Source organism: Manacus candei, unplaced genomic scaffold (genome assembly GCF_025592945.1).
Source record: "Manacus candei isolate 608988 ecotype Guabito, Panama unplaced genomic scaffold, ASM2559294v1 h1tg000034l, whole genome shotgun sequence".
Lineage (NCBI taxonomy): Eukaryota > Metazoa > Chordata > Aves > Passeriformes > Pipridae > Manacus > Manacus candei.
The window spans coordinates 2650420-2670189 of record NW_026138082.1 but is presented as its reverse complement, the minus strand read 5'-3'; positions in this window follow the sequence as shown (position 1 = coordinate 2670189).

Below are 19770 nucleotides of genomic sequence, written 5' to 3'. Positions count from 1 at the left end.
TTGTGTGACTTACATCTTAATTCACAAGTATTTTATTTTCCTAGCGGGAAGCATGCAAACTTGTCATACCTAAAACAGAACTGCTTTGTTTACAAAACCATTTTTAAAAGAGTAATTTAAATTTGACCCAGTAAAATATCAAGTGTTTCTTTTCTATCAGCAATGGTATTCCTCTTATCAAGTTAGGCAGCTACTGAGACAACTGAGAAGTAGCATATATCTGTGTTTTCTATTATTATGGTGACAACTATTATTTATTAGTGTTGTGGCTACAATATGGCCCCTGGAGGTTTCATATAATTGAAGTTACCACTTTCAACAATTTAATCACTTGAAGCTCTTTTGATACAAAATTATACATTTATCTAATTTACCGTAAAAAGATATAAGTATCTCATATTTCTTTTTGTAAAAAATTATAGAAGTGTCCCTCATGTTAGATACTTTTCTGTTGAGTGAATAAGGCAGTCGTAAAGGAGCCCCTGTAAAATCATACATTTCTCCAAGCATCCTCATCACAGAAAGCCTGAATGGGGCAGAGAAACCCACTGCTTGCCCAAGGAGCCCTGGTTTTGGGAACATTACTCTGCTGTCCCTGATGCACACACATAAGCTGCAGGAAATGTCACTGAAGTCATCTGGGATCCCAATGCGCAGTTATAAGGGAACTATTTCCTGTGCTTGTGTAATTTCTGTGATACAGCTGTAATTTCAACTCAGAAGAGTTTTCCCAGACCCTTTTTGTTGCCTGAAGAGAAAAACAAGACCAATTATGAAATTATGCCTGCCCTTCTACCACAGCTTTCTAATTTTCAGGCTTTTTGAAGGCATCAGTCCAGAGGCTTTAAGAAGGTTAAGTAATTGTATCAGTTACTGGCAAAATTACAGTTGGACTTGACGATCTTACAGGTCTTTTCCAACCTAAATGATTCCTTCATTCTGTCAAAATAATACTTCTGATGACATGATTTTAATAGAAGAATGCACTTGTGCTACACACAATGCTCATTTCACACAGTGCTATTACATCAAGGGTTAAAAATATTTGGAGACTGGCAACAGCTACTTAAACATGGGGGAGAAATGCTCAGCATTGACTGGGATCATTAGATGATTATGAAAGCTAATCTTTCAATGAGGACAGGAAAAAGCCATGTAGATGAATATATTTTGCACCTTTGTCTTGTAATTTTGCTCATTATTTTCTCTTCTAAATACTCATTTATGATGATTTTTGCTTGGTTTTGGAATCAGTATCTGCCTGAATGCAAAGTGGATAGAAAAAATTACCAACTTTGAGAAAGGTATTTACTTTAGTCTTACCAGTGTCACAAGATACAGGATATCAGAGAATCAAGCTCTTCAGTCCTGTTTACTAGATAAGGGCCCACTTTCCATAGGAAAGCCTGTTTTACCAGCTCAGCTACACGTTTTCTCTCTTCTTGCTACATTATCTCTATTTAACCAAATTGGCTATTGAAGAGAACTGTTGAATAAAATTAAAAGCCAAACAGGCCAACAGAGACACTTGAATACTGGTTGCATCTGAAATGATGCAACATCATCTGTTCAGCTGAGCATGTTTATCCGGTGAGGGAGCAGGAAAAGCACCATGTCTTACCTAGCCAAGCAAGACTAAAGAACACTGCTCACACACAGAGGACATGCAATGAATCTATTCATTGATATTTTAGCAGCACCTGGAGTCATCAGCTGGGACTGGGACCTGATCTGCTGAACAAACACTGAGCAAAAGGTATCTTCTACCTGCAAGAACTAACAGCCTAATGAGGCAAGAGTAACAAACCAAGACAGGAGGCTACACGCAAAATAGGGGGGTTGTACTAGATGGTTCTAAAGGTCCCTTCCAACTCAAACTATCCTATGATTCTATGAAAACACAATGTAAGTGCAAGTCTATAGCTATATTTCACTCCCAGTGACTGCATACCTGAGTGAGGAAGTGTTTTAAGCGCTGGCCTTTCTCCCAGAGTCCCAGAGCTAAATGTAAGGCTGCAGAGAGCTCTGCTTCTGATACACTACAGCACCACATCACAGATAATATTATCTTCATGGTGGATAGCCTATGCTGTTCTTCTTTAGAACAATATTGTTCTCTTAACCCCCCGATGTGTTAAACATGCAACACACAACTCCACTCTACTTCAGAATTTTTGTCAGGACTGCCTCCAGCAAAAAAGTGTTAGGCTCAGACTCTGTGAATCTTGAATCCCAAACAATTAAAAGAGGTCTGAACAGCCATGTGACTGTCAGAGGGGCCTACCACAACAAAAAAAAACCCAATAACTGTATCCATGAAAGAACAGGTCAACAACCTTCTGCTTATCAGAGCTCATACTCCTCTTGAACTTAGTATATTTTTTAAAATCAACTGGTGACTGAACGCATGTTCCAAATATAGCACATCAAAGTGCCATCTTAGATCTTGCCTGTCCATAAACTTTCCATCATGGTAGCAGAGGAAACTGTCTCTTGGCCATGCACATTAAGTTTCTGCTGAGTTCAGGCCTCGTTTTTCTAGTGCTTGGGTCATACGCTATGCTCTATTTTAGACAAAATCTACGCATGCTACAGGGGAGACACCATGAAATATCAATATGAGCATTCACAATCAGGAAAAAAACTTGCTTCAGTTTGAGCTGCAAAGCAAACGACTGTCACCAAAGAACAAGGGAAAGGACAGCAGGTTCATTTGGCTGTTCATCAAGGCCTAAGTGTAATTATACAGTGGGGTCTTGCTGTGTTATTATGTCTTTATTAAATTGAATTTGGTTTTATGTTGTTGGATCTGACACAAATTCATGGCCATAATAGCATAATTAAGTTATGAAGTTAATTTATGTAAATACTAATAAAAGTTCATTGCATTGTTATTGCTCCTGTTACCAAATTCATAACAATGCTATCTGTTGTCAGCTTTCCTTGCATAGCTCTTTCTCAAAAATCTTCTTCTATATGTTTTTTTTAGGCCAAAAAACTTGAAAACTCATCCCTTCTGTGGAGCTCCGCATGTAATAGGTGTAAGTTCTCAAAATCTGACCTCCATTTTTTTTGAAGAATGTGACAAATTGTTATAGACAAAGATGCTGAGATGGCACTAAACACACAGCCGAGGCTTGCTGGGTTTTGATGATGGAGTGTCACATGCTACCAAGCTGTCCCTAAACAAAATCACTTTTACAGTAATAGGACCTGAGATTAGACAGAAAACCAGATTAGACAACTTGTTGGTTTGAGGGATTTTTCTTCTGAAGGCCTGACATGAAAAAAATGAGAAATCTGGAGAAAAAGTAAAATAAAATGTAGATGCAATGTTTCTTTTCCCTTTGAATGGGACAGGGAAAAGAGCGGGAAATGTTTCAAATCTTCACTACTACAGATGAAGTATATAAAGATCAGAGCAAAAATTAAGATCAGAATATTTAGATCCAATTCTGGTTAAAGAAGTTACAAAGAAAAACTTGTATTATGCAGGCACTGAAAAAATTATCTTATTGCATAAAATGCTGTTTTATGTATTTGTATACAAAATACCTGTTTTTATCTCCAGCTACAGCATTCTACCTATGATGATAAAGTACTGTGTAAGTACATAAAATTATTAGGAAGTCTGGTATTGCATCAGTATTACTCTCGGGCCTTAAGACTGAGCTAACTACACTAAAGTATATATGTAGAGATAACTTTTTCTAGACAAGTATATTTCTTCTCTGTATTCATCACAGCATTGCTTATTTATGAACACTATGGTTATAACAAGAACTGGCTGAATGGCAGAGCTCAGTAGGTCTTGATTAGCAGAGCAGAATCCAGTTGGAGGCCTATAATCAGTGGTTTTCCCCAGATATCAACACTGGGTCTTATTCAACTTGTTTATAAGTGATGAAGGGATAGAACATACCCTCAGCAAGTTTGCAGATGATACCAAGCTGGGGGCAGTGGCTGATATACCTGAAGACTGTGCTGCCATTCAGTGGGACCTTGATAGGATGGACAATTGGATGGAGAGTAACCTAATGAGGTTCAACAAGGGCAAGTGTAGGGAACTGCACCTGGGGAGGAATAACCCCAAGTACCAGTACAGGTTGGGGGCTGACCTACTAGAGATCAGCTCTGCTGAGAAGGACCTGGAAGTACTGGTGGATTACAAGTTGACCATGAGCCAGCAGTGTGCCCCTGTGGCCAGGAGGGCCAATGGTGTCCTGGGTGCATCGGGAAGAGTGTGGTCAGCAGGTCGAGGGAGGTGATCCCCCCTCTCTACTCAGCCCTAGTGAGGCCACATCTGGAGTACTTTGTCCAGTTCTGAGATCCTTAGTACAAGAAAGACAAGGAGGTACTGGAGAGGGTCCAGGGGAGGGCCACAAAGATGATTAGGGATCTGGAGCATCTCTCTTATGAGGATAGACTGTGGGAGCTGGGTCTGTTTAGTCTAGAAAGGCAGATGCAAAGGGGATGGTGCCAGGCTCTTTTCGGTGATTCTCAGTGACAGGACAAGGAGCAATGGCCATAAACTAAAACACAAGAATTTTCACCTCAACATGAGAAAGAACTTCTTTAAGTTGAGGGTGGCAGAGCACTGAAACAGGCCGCCCAGGGAAGTGTTGGACTCTCCCTCTCTGGAGACATTCAAACCCACCTGGACGCATTTCTGTGTAACCTGCTCTAGGTGACACTACAGTGGCAGGTGGATTGGACTTGGTGTTCTTCAGATGTCCTTTTCAATCCTAACAGTTCTGTGATTCTGTAAACTTTCTCTTAATGCTAAAAATTAAGGACATTAATGCCTTCTTTTTGCAACACTTAAATTTCGTTCAGAGATACGCCAGCATGTAATTACCTGTAAGTACCTTATATTGCATTCTATCTCTACTAATGCATATATTTGTCCTTATGCAGTGGAAAAAACTTTAAACACATTTATGTGTATACCTGTGGCATGGGCAGTATGCCATTTCCCCTTGCTGACAAAATTACGGGTAAGACATTTCTTGATGACAAATAAATAAATAAATAAAGTTTCATTTCTTTGACCAGCTATCTCATTTTTCCTCACATTTTTACCTTTGTGGTTATTTTTACCCCTGAAAGATCTTTTGAGAAGGGGGTTGTTTCCTTGGATTTATAGTTATTTAGAATATTCCACTTCTATGTCCTCAGGCGGACAATCATTAAAGGAAAAGCAAAACTGCTTTAGCAAGAGCTGCTAAATATTCAGAGGACTATAAAGGAGCCCCATGAATCCCAGCTGGGAAGGTGTTTGTTCTCAGCAGAAAATGTTACATACAGGGAGCTGAAGGACAGAAAATACATGGTGCATCTCCTCCAAGAAATTTAGTCACCTCAAATCATTGCTCTGGGCCAAGCTGACTCCATCAAGATAACTCTGCTACTTTGATGCAGGACATATCTTCTCAAACTAGTTTTTAAAAGAGAGTTTTCTTTGCTCCCTTCTTGCTACTTAAGAGAAGAAGAAACTTAATCCCTCTATGACACAACTGAAAAGGGGATCTGGTGTGTGGAGGTGGCCAGAACATGCTGATCTTATTCGTGGCCATCATGCTCTGTGATGATGTCAAAACACTCTCTGCCTTGTCATCTCAATGTTAATGTTGCAATAACTATCATCAGATTCACAGCTGTCTTACTGAGGGCACAAACAAGTGTGGATGATTTCACTGTTTAAAAAGGGACACAACACAACAGCTGAGAACTGGAATTTCCCAAATAGACAAGTCAGGATGCAGCCTGGACATGTTGAGGGATAGATCAAGACAATGGATCATGGTCATGGCCAGTCACCATGACTTGGTCTGCAAGGACAAGGTGAGATAAAAAAAGCATCTGATGTGCTAGCAGAATTATGAAAATAAAGGACAACCAAGGGCCTTGGTTGACCAGCTCAGACAGAAGGCTGATTAATTAAATGAGGAGATTAGTTTCCTTCCAATTCAAAAAGATTTTAATATGGTGTCTTGTTCAGCACTGAGAAAGTTGATACTGGAAAATGTGATACATAATTTAGAAAAAGAACAGGAATATAAAAGCATGACAAAAAGTACCTACTTCATCAAGACTTCCTTTTTCCATGCACCACATTCACAGAGAAAAACGATGTGGATTACATGTATCAGTGGCTGAGAACTGTGGTCCCTCTCATCTCTTGGGACTTGCCTACTCTGTGACACGTGATACGTGCTCCATTTACCGCCCACTGTCCATGACAAGTTAGAGGAGGGTGACCATGTCATCATGTGCACCTTTTCTAAAAATAACTAATTTGCAGTTGGACTGTCTCTGCCACAATTTGCAACAGCCTTTAAAATGGAATATTGGCGGCTTGCTGTTCTCACATTACTGTCATGCCTCATTTCTTTGGGAGTTTTTCAAGGCAGCGAGACATTGAGGACCAGAGCTCATGCAGACGTTCTTAGTGGAGTTAACAACTGGATTCTGGATAGCAGCAAACACTGCAACCCCTCTAGGTTTTTTGCTTGGTTGGTTGGTTTGTTTTTTTTTAACAAAACAGGGCTCTCTGAAGTGAAAGATCAGTGAAAAATTGACAAAATGCTAAGTTGAAGGGGAAAAGTATAGGAATACACCAGAGGAAAGGAAAAAATTAAGCAATTTGAGTTTTCTCAGGAGCATGACAGGAAAAAACAGAGAAAAGGAAGAAATATAAAATTATGGGAGTGATATAACAGGAGAAGAAGGGACCATCAGTACTTGCAGATACAAGAATATTATGAGGCCAATACTATTCACATTCACAGGAGCACGAAATGATAATTACCACAATTCATGTAGAATCTTCATAACCCCTGGAGCAAAGACATTGCCCATGGAGCTATCTAGAACACTGCTGAACTGTAGGAGAGATATGCTCCTGTCTTTCCCCTCAAATTCTGTTGCCTGGGAATCATTGTAGGGTAATACTGTGCTGAGGGAGGCTACACTTACAAACGATCCTACTGATTATAAACTCCATGAGGGAATGTGGCAGGCCAAGCTAACCCTGAAGCTCTTGTCTAGGACTGCCAGAGTAATTGCAAGTTCGTGCAGGGTGAGTAGAGGGCTGGGGAACAAGATGAAGAGATTGTATCTACAGAATTATTTATTATACTCTGAAGTTATAAACAAACATGTGAGAGAAGCACATTCCATACTGAAGTGCATTCATCATTATTGTTAGCAATAATGATTAAAATAATTCTTTGTACTTCCAATATAAGTGCAAGTCTCAGGAAAAAAAATCCTGAAAACATGAGAATATTATAATGAATTTAGCAAACGCTGTGAATTAGGCACCCTTATCTGCACATTACAGAGGAGGAAACTTTGGCATGGATAGATTGAGATTTGCCTAGTGCCAAGCAGGAAACCCAGGGAACAGATGAATAAAGCCCCAAGGTCATGAATGCCAGCCCTCTGCTTCAGTCACAAGATTATTTTTCTTTTCCTTCATTTGATAATTTCCAAAAGAATTAAGTTAGGCAAATCCATAATCATGGATTTGAGAATAACATTCATGCCATCTCCCAACCCAGAGTATTCAGAACTACATGGGAACAAATGTCTGCTAAAGGAGGTTTTCTCTACTTTCCATGTATGCAAGGTGTGCAGATGGGCTAGGAAATTTAAACATCAAACTGGGGGGGGTTTTATAGACACATCCAGTATTAAAACTTACAAAGAGGTTCTGGAACAGACCTAAAACTTTTCTAGATTCATTTTAAGTTACAAACTGAAACTTTTTAGTTTTATCTCTGGACTGATGCACGTTCAATTACACCAGGGAGGCTGTACTGCTTTGCACAGGAGACCCTGTAAGACTCACCACAGAACACATGGTCACTCAGTGCTTGGACCAACTGTCTGGAGGCTGTATAAAGTCCAGGATTTTTTTACTAAGGCAGGACTCAAACATTGCTCATCCTAACGAGTGAATGCTTTCAGCATTAAGCAATTTATTAACAGGTGGAATTAGTCACTATCTTCCCTGTTTAGCCTGCAGGCTAATCTGACAGTGATTTTCAGAAAATTCTTATCAGCTCAGATCTCATGGGCAAGAAGGGGTAGGAAAGATTTGTCTTGCTTGTTACAGCCCTTCAGCATGGCCTGAGATGGGCACCCAGCTGCACAGCACTGCAAAAACCAGACCATCATCAGCTCTGTTCAGCCTCACAGCAGACACCTCCCCTGCCTTCGCTGTTCTTGGAGCAGAGTGCAGCAAAGCGAGCTTGCACTCTAGGAGCCATTGGGTGCAGCCATTTGCCCTGACTATTTTGCCTGTTGGCAGCATCAGCGCAGCAAGCCTTCACAGTTACAGGTTCCCGAGCTGGTATTTCTGCACAGCACTGCAGTGTGACAATTACATGTGCAAAACCATTTGAAGGCAGGTTGGAGATCTTTTACCCATCATAGTGTTGCATTTAGAGGAAGCTTGGAGAAACAAGTGGTATTAGTGATAGGAAGTGTAAGTGCTTAGTGCCTCCATGTGTTTCCAAGACTAAGAGCAGCCAATGGACAGATTCTGAGGATGTAATTTTAGATTTAACACTCAACAGTGCCTGTCTGATATTTAAGTCTTGTGGATCTAACCTGAAGCTTTTCACAGACTACTACCTGAGCCATATCAGAGGTGGAAGAAAGACTCTGCAGTGCAGCTATTTTGTTTTTTTGTGCACTTCTGACCTAAACACATAATTTCATACATGTTTTTCTTCCTTTAAAACTCTGAACCAGTAATATCTTATTTATATGCTTTTGCACATTTTGTGTCTTGTACCAGCCTCACATTCAGCAATGGCTGAATGATCCCTTTGGTTGACTTAGTAGTGTAAGGTTTATGGTTGGACTCAGTGATCTTGAAGGTCTTTTCCAACCTAAATAATTCTATGACTTTATGATACTACTTTCAGAGCTTGCTAATAACCAGGCAGAATAATCTTGGTCATAATAGCATATGTTAATCTCAGTGCAACTCTGCTTGGTGCAAGTCCAATTCTCATATAACACCGCTGCTGACTACTAATTGTATCCTTTCTGTCAACCAGTTTTGTCATACACTTTTTGATACTGTTGACAAACAGTGCTCCTTCACCATCTCTCTGAACTATTGGTGTGCTTCTGTGTCCCTAGTCCATTTTACCTAAAAGGAAGATATATTTTGTATGCTGCACTTCCCATGTCCTCCACATCTTTCACTGCAAAAGACTATCAAGCTTGTTTGGCAGACTCTCAAATCCAGGAGCTAGAACCTCTGATTTCTAAGGTCAGCAGGCCACATTCAGCCCCTATGAAATATCACTGAGACTAGTGACAGCCCTCTGGGGAGAAATTTGGTACAAGAATTTTATTTTTTCACACCTGGAATTAAAATTTGTTTTGGCACGAGCAAACATTTTTTTCTTCACATTCGACATACACAGAAAGCAGAGTATTTAGAGTGCTAAGAGGCAAAACAAAGAGGTTTCTGTGAAGAGTCACTCTGCCACACCATTGCAATACCAGAGATGTCTCCCTGCCGGCCCCAGGCAGTGGTAGAGAATGGCCCGCATGTCACACCAGCCCTGGGGAGCAGGCAACACGGAGACACTTGACAGGCTGAAGGGACAACTTGAAGCACCCAGAGGGATGTATTGGTATCACAAAGACGGAACATAGGGTCTCACATGAACTACCGTAGCCTCAGATCAGCTGATGGCATCTCTGACCAACAGAGTGGTTATCTTTAATCTTTCCTCCTTTGGAATCACGTATTAATCATGTGACTGTGACCCTCAAGCAGAAAAACATATATGCAGTTGTCACTTGCCTAACTACTTCTTCTTTCTCATTTTCTCAGGGATTCCTCATACAACATCAGGATAATCATTTTATTTCTCCTATTGTTAGCTATCCCATCTGAAGCAAGAATATTCATAATTCCTGATCCCACATCTGTGTGTATTTACCTTCAACTCTTCTCAAATTATTGTCAGTTTCTAACCTAATCATTGTCACTGGCTATTTTACAGACAGCAGAAAAGAGAACAGAGAAGTATCAAATCAGTGAAGAATGTTAAGATGGAAGACAAGACTTTGATCTCAGAGGAAAAGGACCTACCAGGAACAGCCCATGCCAGGAACAAACAAAGCCTGAAAGTCTTTTGAGGAATAATGTTTTACTCTTTAAACTGTCTATAGTAGCTGTTGGGATTACTTGTTGAATTAAATGCCAGTCGTTGATAACGTATTATCTGGGTCCTAGGAGAACAAGCCCAGGATTGTTTGACCCACTTTGTGAGGTGACTGTACTGGGTGCCTATTGCAGCAGAGGAAACTGCGATGAATGGCTACCCAGACTGCTGTGACTGCAGCTGGGGGGAACATCATTCCTCATCTCCATGGCCCAGCCATGGGGCTGCACAGGGAAGCTGGATGGGAGCTGCCTCCTGATAGCTGTGACGGATGTGAGGGCTGTGGCACTGTCTGCTGTGGCAAACAAAGCAGAATAAGAAAAATTATGTCAAGGATAAAGCCAGTCAACCTGCAAAAGTGTTGGGTCTTCCGAGGAAAAGCAAGACCAGGAAAGGTACCTTCTCTGGTCAGCTGTGCAAGGACTTGTTACCATAATGCATGCCCTTGTGGCTTCCTTTGCTTTACCAGGTCTGTGCCATTAGAGTGTCACACTGCAGCACTTGGGTACAGGCTGGCTTGCTGCAGTTCTCCATGCCTGAGCATCAGAGAGGACTTTTGCCACTACCGAGGACAGTGTCTGTCTGCCAGCAGTTTCTCCTGCAACAGTGAGTCATTCCTGAGTCACTTGTCTTCTTGCCAGGAACAGCCAGTCTTCTCCCAGGGAATACAGCAACCTTCATGGCTGATTCAAAGAGACTAACTGAAGGACGGGTGAGACAGCAGTGTGCATTTGTTCCCAGCAAGGTTTCACAGGTATTAAACCATCAACACATAGCAACAGTTCGGAGACAGACTTAAATTAGCTGCTCATCCCTCCCCTGTTGATTTTATTTTCCTTTTGGCCTCTGAGAAGGAAGTGCTCCGTGGCCAAAGTGAAAAGAAGTGCTGGGGGAAGATGAGAGGCAGCTGTTGTCAGCTCTGAGGACTTCTGCTGCCAGATCAAAGCATTCATGTCGTGCAACATTAATAACGCCCTCTGGGAAGTCTCAGGGGAACATCAATCTCCTGAATAACAAACAGTTTAGCCCAAGCTTTTTGTTGGTCTCCTTCAACTGAATTTGTAGAACCTCAGAGCACTGCCTGTGAACTTTCCTGCTGAAATTCACATTTGCACAGGCCACTGACTTTACAAAATATAACCTTTCCTATTTCTCTGTTTGATGACAGATTTGCCAGGATAGGCCAAAAGTCCCCCTCTTTATGCTTAAAGGAACTTCTTATCAATTCTGGAGTGACTGAGCCAGGAAGGCACTGCTTAGAGGTCCAGCTGAGAATGTAAAGCTTCATGTTTTAATTTCAGTAAAAGCCCCCAAAATGACCCTTTTAAAGATGAAATCTTCTCATGCTTTAGCAATATACAGTAATCACTACCATGATGCAGAACGGGATGGGCAAGATACCCTTTTACATATCCTCATCCATTCAATCATACCTCACCAGTAGCTCTGTGTTGCATGTTAGCAAAATGGAGTAATCTTGAGTTTCCCTTCAGAGTTTGTTGCCTCACTTTCAGGTACTCAAACGTGTTACCAAACTTAGTTATCATATGGAAGTAAGGAAGACTATAAATTTGATTTTGAGGGTGTGAAGAAAGGACAGCAGGAGCTCATTTAACCTTCTGCCTGTGATGATGGGAACACAGGTAAGAATGTCGCTCCAAAGCTGTGATTCTAGTTCTCTGCTTTAGTTAGTAGATAATACTTCATTTTATAATATGTTGCTCTCTACAATGACTCTGAAAATCAACTACTCTAACATATACACAGCAAGAATGCTTTCTCTGTGAAGCAATCACATCTTCTATACAAAGATGTGTGATTTCTGCAAAGCAGAGGAAAAAAAAATACTGCTTATTTCGTGTTCTGAATCAAGCTAAAAAACGTTTTCAGTTTGTCTTTCACCCACCTTTATCACTCTCAAGGGAAGAAATGAAACTTGGTAGAAAAATCAACTTGTAATCTTTTGGTGTAACAGTAGTGAATTTCTCAATATACCTGCTCTGATCAATGCTCAGCCCTGTGTTTACTAATCAGGCTATAAATACAGCATACTTGATTTTATTTAAGCTCTCCAGTGTAAATATCTTACATTGCACGATCATTCAGTGAAGTTGTTGCTCAGGCCATGACATTCAGCCTTAACTAGGCTTGTGTTCATTTTTGATAGTTTGGTAAAAAACTAGCAAAACATGTGACCATGCTTTAAACTTACTATTGTGGCATCATGTTTTTCCTTCTTTTTTTCTTCTTCTTTTTTTTTTTTTAATTAAGGATATAAGTTGAATTTTTGTTTTAACTTGAACCATCTACTGATAAAGGAAGATGAAAAGATAGTGTGCTGGATGCTTCCTCTGCCTGGTTAGTAAGCATTTACTCCACACCCATTCAAGTGGAGACATAAGCATGGTGAATCATGCTCAGCTCTGTGAAAATGTTAAAAGTGAGTCTTTGGTAAGGTTTCTTCAATTTTTCCCTGGAGGGAAGTTCCCTAGACTCCTTCAGGAAATAATGTTCTCTCTTGTGTTTCAGTATTCAAGAGGACCTGCAATAGAGTAAAGATCAAAAAGGGTTAGAACACTCTCAGAAAACTCAGGAAGTCTGCCATCTTCTCCAGGTAGCTCTGCAAATCTAACATATATTCTGTCGAGAAAAGAAAATATCTGTTCCATAATACAGTCTTTCAGACTTTTCAGAGATGAAAGAACCAATCAAGAGTCATCTTATAGCACATGATTAATATTTAGTAACAAATAATTTTACCAAATTGAAAGATAGAAGTGTTTTACTGCCTACTCATTCTGGTTTGTCGAAATATGGAAACACTTCTAGTAGATGAACCAATATTGTGAGTATGGTAAGATCAACTCTCAAACAGGAAAAATCGTCCTTGTAGCTTCTGTTCTCAGTCCTAAAGTAGTACCCAAGACCAGATGTTGAGGGATTTATATCTGAAATATTGTCATGAAGAGAAGGCCAGGCCCAGGTGTTAGCTGCCATTCAGGTGGTGAAGGAGCTGAGCTTTACATGGGCTGAATAGTGGGTTTAGCTCAGAGCCCTGTCCCGTGAGCTGGGCATTCCTCTACTTTGGCAGCATGGCAGAGGTCAGGAGCCATTTAACACAGAATGAAAGATGTAAAATCTAATGTAAAGATGTTCACCTTTGCTAATAATTTAAGTAATGTAGTTTTAGGCATCTCCACTGCTGCCTAACTTGTGCGTTTTTGAAATGTCAGGCAGTAGCAACCTTTGGATTTGAAAATCCCCACTTCTCGCATTCCTATGGTTCTGAGATTATGGTGAATATATTATCTGATCATCCCACGCTCGCTTCTCTGCTTCAATCTGGAAAAGAGAACTGTCACCAGGTCATGGTATTGCCACAAAAGTAGTAGCTGAATTTATACCAGTGTGGACTTACTGCAGCTGCTAAACCCCAACAATAATAAGAAGTTAAGAACCCTACTCAGTGAAGGAAATTGCATTCTGAAACCTGTCAAGTTTCATTAGATACTAAATTCTATTCTACCTCCCAACTTCAATGAGAGCAAGCTTTGTTGTTCAGGCTCTTGAATCTACTTGCATTCAGCTGCACATACAGTGGGAAAATACTCTTTCATGTATGATCTTGGGATGGTGATTAGCAAAAGTCTCATGAGGCAGAGCAGCACTTCAGAGCGGTTATCCAGGCAAAGACAGTGCTCTCAGAAACAGTTCCCTGTATGCACTGTTACCCTGGTTTGGTAGCAGCAACAGGGCTGGCCTGGAATATTTGTTATGTCATCCCCAAAGGTGTCCCTCCTACCCACCAATGACCTCTGGTGTTACTCCTGATGTTTGCCAAGCTAAATGAGACCTACCTCATGTGGAGGTAACCCACTCCAAGAAGGCTTTGCCCTAAGTACTCGAGTGCTTAAAAATCTATAAGTAGATCAAATCAATGAGACATAGAGAACCAATGACCTCCTCAGGAAATAGTATCCCACTAACTTGATTCTCATCCACTGCCTATTAGGCCTCGTATTGAGGCTGAGTGTACAGTTATTTTAAATTTGTTATGTGATTTAGTCCACCTTTTTGGGACACCACAGCACATGTAGATAAGACAAGAATCATTCTTATAGATTTCCAATGCTTAGGATATTCTTTCCCAGCAGCACCACTAGCAATGCAGAAAAGTGCTCATCAGATCATTTTCAAAAGGAAAATAAAGCTGTTGCCCATGAGTGTTGTTTTATGAAGTGTGGGACTGAAGCCTCTTGGCTGACATCCCTTTTGTGGCCGACTCACTCTGTGCATGACTGCAGTAGCACACTGCAGTCCCACGAGACCTGTTTATTACTCCAGAGTAAACTTTCCCCCTTCAACACAGGAAAATAGATTCACAATGATAGGAGGCCTGGGCATTCTGCAACTTAAAATCATAAGGTTTTTAAAATTATTTTTATCTTTTTTTTAACTGTGAAATGAAAGAAAATAATTATGTTAAGCTATGATTATAAAACATGCCTTTGATGGCTTGTGTGTTTGCCTTGTAGTACTTCCAAGTAAAATATTGTTTAAATCCCCATCAGGTCACCAAGATATATGGAAGAGACAGGGTTGAGGAGGCTGGCAATGGAATAACTGTATTAGCTGCAAATAACTGGCTACCACAGCACCACTGCTGGTGCACATAGATGAAGGCAGCTGCCAGGAGATGCACCTTCTGCATCCCATGAGTTTCTTTTAGTCTAGCAGCCTGGGCAACTCAGACCCTTCGATCTCTGTCTGTAGGGCCACCTGCAGCCACCTGCTCCAGTGCCAGGCAAGCTCTTGCTGCCTCACGGCAGAAGGGAAGGAGGGACAGACCTCTGGGCATTTCAGGGAGGCTACATTAGGTAGTGGGAAAGAGTAGTTTAATTACTCAGTGTTAAGGGCAGATGGATTTTTAAAGTGTCCACATCATATTTATTACTCAAGAAGACAAACTGATCCCGCATTTGTAATGACTTATGAAGTATTGTCTTCTGGATGTATTTGCTGTGATAGGTTTAAAAAATAGCTTGTCCTGGAAATCCTCCAGTGCAGGCAGGTGGCCTGGGAGAGATGGCAGTTCATTTTTCTCCTGGCTCTTGCACTCCTTTTTCCTGTGAAAGCTGTGACTATTCATGTACGAGTTAAATGACCCTGGCATTATACCGAGGGGGTGCCACAGTGAATCAAAGACCTTTTCAAACAACTTGAATTTTAAGGGTTCAGTAAGAGTGGATTTAACTAAATACAAAAAATGAATAACAGATGAAAAATTAAAACCAAAGAATCTAACATTAAAAAAAAACTGTGTGTGTATATCCATATCTGTAGGTATATATGACTCATGCCCATTTCAGTGCAGACCTCTGACCTGTGGCCCAGACACCCTGTTGCCTACAGAAAGCAACAAAAAGTAAAAAAGGGGTAATGTAAAGTAAAAGTCAATTATAATTTTAAGTCCCAGTCTTCCTGCAGTTCTACCCACAAGAGAGTATACCTTGAGCTGTAGATTGGGGTGAGAATCATGAAGTAAAACTTCAGGGGATTCATTAAATGAGCAAATGTAATAATGTGAGGTAGGATTTCGCTAGGAATCTTTATTCTAATGAACACAAGAAGCAATGTGGCATTATTCAAAATTGCATTTATTTAGTTTTAAAAGAATTATGACAAAAGAAGAAAAAGTTAAACCACTTCAGTAGTTGCTGTATAGGTGAAAAAAATCCTATCAAATGCTGTGTCTGTGCATATAATTGCAGGTACATGCATGGACTTTGTCACCCAGGTGTTATGAACACCATGTACTAGTCTGAAATCAGGAATTCAGAGATACTATAATAAGAAAGTAGCACAAGGTAAATAAATACATAAGTTTTTATGAGTGAACTTTTGTGAACCTGTGTAATACGGGAGCATGAGAAGAACTCATAAACGAAGGGCAAAAGCCAAAGAACAGATGAGGACGAGAAAGTGATATGAGAAGTTCAGCAGAAAAAAAATGTTAAAACGAGCATGCCTTTTATTTGACATTTTTTCAGAAGAACATCCATTAAAGCCGTGAATCTATTTTAGGATTCAGGAAACTAAAGCCTTGTTCTTGGATTACAGTTATTCCCACTACCTGTCTCTTGAGTTATAACCTCATTAAATTCTATTGAAATTATATTTTTCTTTTATTCCAGATATGGTTTGGAAATTCTTGGCTACGGTGTAGTATAACTGAAACTGATTTATTTGTATCCAGCACTGTAATGACATTACAGTCAGTACTCTGTGTTTGCATACAGCTTCTGCATGTAAAAATTTTACAACAGAGTAAAAGGATGACTGCAAAAATCACTGTCTGCAGGTATGGCCTTGGAAAGCTCCCCACAGGCACAGCTTCAGATGAGAGAAACCAAGGGTGCAAATGAAGAGAATATTACAGTTAGTTTCTAATTAAACCTGGCTCATAATAAAGACAAGAAGCTGTATTCTATAATAAGAATCCTGATAGGCTGTGTCTACTGGTCAAACAGGTGTTCAAGTACAATCAAAACTATTACAATACCACAAAATATAAAGAGGAGCAGGACTCCAAAAAGTCACTTCTATCCAAAGACCAACCTACATCATTCCTGAGATGTCCCAGCTGTTCATGGAGCCTCCAGAGGTGGAGATTCAACAGTCATTCTTTGCTATGAGCTAACCTAGCTGCACTATCCCAGGATTTAGCCGTATACCACAACTCTGTATAGGCAGGCAAGGAAGGCTGTGCAATGACAAGCAATAAGTTTGGCAGCTGAGCTGTCACCTGCAGAAATAGGCTTCCCAGTGTTGAGTTGAGTAGATGCATAGGGAAACTGTGGAAAACTGCTCTATCCACTCGGGAAAAGTGGAAATCCCCCAGTGTTGGCAACCTTAGGATATACATGCTCTTTTTATTGTGTTTAAAGAGCATATGAACAATGATTGTTATCAATGTTGAAATTATATTCCTAAATAATTTTCACGTGCCCAGTAGGAATTATACCTGTGTCTGAACCAATGAATCTGCAGCAAGTTTTATAGAGCTTTTGTATCATCAAGGTAATTAAAACAATGTATGTTCCTGTTCAATATAAAATTTCAGGTCATTATAAAGCAGTATGGTATAATCATAAATTTAATCTCTGCATAAAGCATTAGTGTGTTGTCACAATGTCTGTTAATAGCCTGTTTATTAAAGCAACGAGAGTGTAATTTATGCTACCTTTAACCAACCAGCTTGATAAAAATGTTTCTGGGAAATATTTTCCAATATTTACAGAATCTGGCAATCCTGCAGAATCCTTTGAACATTAATCACGTCAGCAAGAACAGTGAGGTGAATTATGGAATTTGTTAATGCTTTTAAGTGCCGAAATGGATGAATCCTATTTTCATAACCTTTCCAATAATAACAGCAATAATAGGCCGGTTGGTTGTTTTTGCAGCTTGCAAGCAGAGCTGCACAGCACCACTGGCCCCAGCACAAACACGCTCCAGCAGCCACTAACCCTGACACTACTTCCTTCCACTGTGCCTACCAGCTGCTCTGAGTCACAGAGAGCAGGTATGCACCTCCAGTTTCTTCTCAGCAGCACAGCAAGCATGGGGGTAGTGTACAGAGAGGTGCGCCAAAGACAATTCTTGTGCTCCAAGACTGTTCCCATTTCACAAGACTTCTCTACTCAGGTCTCTACTGCAAAAGGTGCAGCCAGATTTCTCACTATGACTCTGGGTACAAGTGGTAGGAAAATCTTCAGTCCTGGCTTCTGTGACCTTCTTTTTTTCAGCATTTTTGTGAGAGGACAGCATATCCTCCAGTACGCAGCAGGGTGGGGAGGATCTGATCTGTAGTTTTATTTCTTCTGGAGAGATCTGATGGCAGCATGGGTACACCACAGACCCCTTGACAGGCTCCAAATTAGGGGTGTTTTTAAATCTCACCTGCCAGGTGAGATTAAATAAACAGGTGCAGGTCCAGATAATGCCACTCCAAGCCATAGCTCTTGCCACTTGCCATTCTGTTTGTCAGCATTTTCTGCATGTGTATAAACAGACTTTTTTACATAAATAAACAGGAAATCTGAAAAGTGAGTGGCTATAAACAGGTTGATACCTCTCACCTCCATTTGGTGAAGAGAAAGGGTGATGAAAAGGATCAGACAGAGAATAAGAGGTTATATTTCGGTACGTAAAGCAACAAGGATAGCATTTCCATTCTCAATAAACAGCAGAGAAGAGGTATTTCAGAAGGACAGAGATGTGGCAATGAGCAAAGCAAATCAAAGTCCTCTGCAAGGAAAGTGGAGGGGCATAAATAGAGTCTGACACTTCTAGTATCAGACAGGAATGAATATCAGCACAGCATGGGAACAATATCACAGTGTTGCTAACACTCTTTAAAAATCAAGTTCATGGGTGCTCTCTACTCAGCCACTTGTTTTTGTCTTGCTCAGTAGTACTTAAGGCAGTAGCTCTTTTTTTATTTTCCCCAACAAAAGCTGAATTGAGGGCCTGGCAAATTACAAGTGTAATGACCTGCTCTGAGTGTTCCTTCAGAAATACTGCCTTACTGGTTAAATCTTGGATAGGTTGTCATGATACTGCAAACATGACATTACAGCAACCCCCAGCCCTTCAAACTCCCTGGCCAGTGTGGGTTTAGGAGGTCATGCAGGTCTACACAGCCAGAGCCAGTGACCCTGATTGTCTGCTGGGACAGCACTGCTCTGGTGCCAAACTGCGCAGTGATTGTCTGGGCTGACCCTGGAGGGATTGCTGGCAATGCAACACACAACTGAGCAGTCCTCCTGTATCCTGGCTGCTCTCGGGGGCATCTTCATGAGCCTGGCACCGTACCATGCACACAGTTGATCCTGGCTGCTCTGGGTATTGGCACAATGCGAACCCCCTAATTGCAAAGCAGAAAAGGTCACTCAGAGCAAGATTTCTGCTCCACAGCATTGCAATCAGTTAGTAACATTTGATCAATACTGGCTGATTTTTTTTTAATGTTATTCATTGCAGATGTTAAAAGGAGGCTGTTTACAGCATCTGGTAAGTCTTTTATTACCCTTCAGAAGTTTGGCTCAGTTAGGACTATGAGCACGCATTTTTACAGTTCTACAAATGATTTTCAGCTTTGTGCTTTCTCTCCTGGTCTTACTCATCACAGTGACAGCAATCCACATCACTGCTGTGGGCTGCTTTTTTAGGAAGTGGGCACAGGATGACACACAGGGAAAATAGAACCAGACCTCATTTGAAAAGACTCCATTTATTCCCCGTTTAACACCATGTCATGACATCGTGATCAATCTTTACACAAAGGGAATCACAAGCAGAAGGTGAAGGTGGGAACTGAAAAGGAGACCCCAGTTTCTGCAAGGAAGATAGAAAAATCAGCGTTTTCTGGTTTTATTCCGATGATACACTTTCCTGAAGGTCACAGAAATGAGGTCGTTTAGCAAGAACAGGGAGACCTTTTAGCTATAACACCTCCTAATCCTCCGACAGGCCACTCTGCAGCACCGAATTGTCCCCGAACATCTTG